Source organism: Anas platyrhynchos, chromosome 28 (assembly GCF_047663525.1).
Source record: "Anas platyrhynchos isolate ZD024472 breed Pekin duck chromosome 28, IASCAAS_PekinDuck_T2T, whole genome shotgun sequence".
Taxonomy (NCBI): domain Eukaryota; kingdom Metazoa; phylum Chordata; class Aves; order Anseriformes; family Anatidae; genus Anas; species Anas platyrhynchos.
In genome coordinates, this window is record NC_092614.1 from 4,604,093 (window position 1) to 4,606,898 (window position 2,806).

Below are 2,806 nucleotides of genomic sequence, written 5' to 3' on the forward strand. Positions count from 1 at the left end.
CACTAGGGAGGACTATAAGGATGTAGCGAGGCTGTGCAGGGACAAGATTAGGAAGGCCAAAGCTCATCTGGAGCTCAATCTGGCTACTGCTGTTAAAGATAACAAAAAACGCTTTTATAAATACATCAACACAAAAAGGAGGACTAGGGAGAATCTCCATCCTTTACTGGATGCGGGGGGAAACTTAGTTACAAGAGATGAGGAAAAGGCAGAGGTGCTTGATGCCTTCTTTGCCTCAGTCTTTAGTGGCAAAACCGGTTGCTCTCTGGATACCCAGTACCCAGAACTGGTGGAAGGGGACGGGGAGCAGGATGTGGCCCTCACCATCCACGAAGAACTGGTTGGTGACCTGCTACGGCACTTGGATGTGCACAAATCGATGGGGCCGGATGGGATCCACCCAAGGGTGCTGAGAGAGCTGGCAGAGGAGCTGGCCAAGCCCCTATCCATCATTTATCAGCAGTCCTGGCTATCGGGGGAGGTCCCAGCTGACTGGCGACTAGCAAATGTGACGCCCATCTACAAGAAGGGACGGAGGACAGACCCGGGGAACTACAGGCCGGTCAGTTTGACCTCAGTACCAGGGAAGCTCATGGAGCAGATCCTCTTGGGAGTCATCATGCGGCACTTGAAGGGCAAGCAGGCGATCAGGCCCAGCCAGCATGGGTTTATGGAAGGCAGGTCCTGCTTGACGAACCTGATCTCCTTCTACGACAAAGTGACGCGCTGGGTGGGTGAGGGAAAGGCTGTGGATGTGGTCTACCTTGACTTCAGCAAGGCTTTTGACACCGTCTCCCACAGCATTCTCCTCAAGAAACTGGCTGCTCTTGGCTTGGACTGGCGCACGCTTCGTTGGGTTAGAAACTGGCTGGATAGCCGGGCCCAAAGAGTTGTGCTGAATGGAGCCAAGTCCAGTTGGAGGCCAGTCACTAGTGGCGTCCCCCAGGGCTCGGTGCTGGGGCCGGTCCTCTTTAACATCTTCATCAATGATCTGGATGATGGCATTGAGTGCACCCTCAGTAAGTTTGCAGATGACACCAAGCTAGGTGCGTGTGTCGATCTGCTCGAGGGTAGGAAGGCTCTGCAGGAGGATCTGGATAGGCTGCACCGATGGGCTGAGGTCAACTGTATGAAGTTCAACAAGGCCAAGTGCCGGGTCCTGCACCTGGGGCGCAATAACCCCAAACAGAACTACAGGCTGGGAGAGGAATGGTTGGAGAGCTGCCAGGCAGAGAAGGACCTGGGAGTGGTGGTGGACAGTCGGCTGAATATGAGCCAGCAGTGTGCTCAGGTGGCCAAGAAGGCCAACGGCATCCTGGCTTGTATCAGAAACACTGTGACCAGCAGGGCTAGGGAGGTGATCGTCCCCCTGTACTCGGCTCTGGTGAGGCCGCACCTCGAGTACTGTGTTCAGTTTTGGGCCCCTCGCTACAAGAAGGACATCGAGGTGCTTGAGCGGATCCAAAGAAGGGCGACGAAGCTGGTGAGGGGCCTGGAGAGCAAGTCCTATGAGGAGCGGCTGAAGGAGCTGGGCTTGTTCAGCCTAGAGAAGAGGAGGCTCAGGGGTGACCTTATTGCTCTGTATAAGTACATTAAAGGAGGCTGTAGCGAGGTGGGGGTTGGCCTGTTCTCCCATGTGCCTGGTGACAGAACGAGGGGGAATGGGCTAAAGTTACGCCAGGGGAGTTTTAGGTTAGATGTTAGGAAGAATTTCTTTACTGAAAGGGTTGTTAGGCACTGGAACGGGCTGCCCAGGGAGGTGGTGGAGTCACCATCCCTGGAAGTCTTCAAAAGACGTTTAGATGTAGAGCTTAGGGATATGGTTTAGTGGGGACTGTTAGTGTTAGGTTAGAGGTTGGACTCGATGATCTTGAGGTCTCTTCCAACCTAGAAATTCTGTGATTCTGTGTGATTCTGTGACTTGACTCCATTTACCACGACTCTTTGGGCCCGGCTATCCAGCCAGTTTCTAACCCAACGAAGCGTGCGCCAGTCCAAGCAAAGAGCAGTCAGTTTCTTGAGGAGAATGTTGTGGGGAATGGTGTCGAAGTCCTTGCTGAAGTCAAGGTAGACCACATCCCCAGCCTTTCCCTCATCCACCCAGTGTGTCACTTTGTCATAGAAGGAGATCAGGTTCATCAAACAGGATCTGCCTTTCATAAACCCATGTTGACTGGGCCTGATCGCCTGCTTGCCCTGCAAGCGCTGCGTGATGACTCTCAAGAGAATCTGCTCCATGAGCTTCCCTGGCACTGAGGTCAAACTGACAGGCCTGTAGTTTCCCCAATCTGCCCTCCGTCCCTTCTTGTAGATGGGCGTCACATTTGCTAGCTGCCAGTCAACTGGGACCTCCCTTGATAGCCAACACTTCTTTAGGTTTCTCCAAGGTCTGGAAATGGCTTACTCTCTGGTTTCCAGACTTGGGAATTTGGTTCTGAAAAGTGATTGAGTTAGTGGTAACCAGGGAAATTATGTTTGTATGTATATATGTCATAATCCAATGTTGTGTAAGCTGCTGTAGCCAAATACTCAGAAAAAGGGATAGACAGTCATTTGAAACTCTAGTGGAGATGAAGGGGAAATCCAACACGACAAACAAAGAAGATTTCCTGAGAACTCTTGAACAATTAAGAAGAAACAGAAATAAGAAGTGAGACTTGAATAAAATAGAAGCTAATACTCTTCATTCTGGTCTCAAAGAGAAGTATAGTGATAGTGAATTATATAAGTAAGAGTTGGTGGAATTTCACAGAGAAGGAAGCATGATGATCAAAGGTTAGTCACAGAACGTTAGGCCCTAAATATG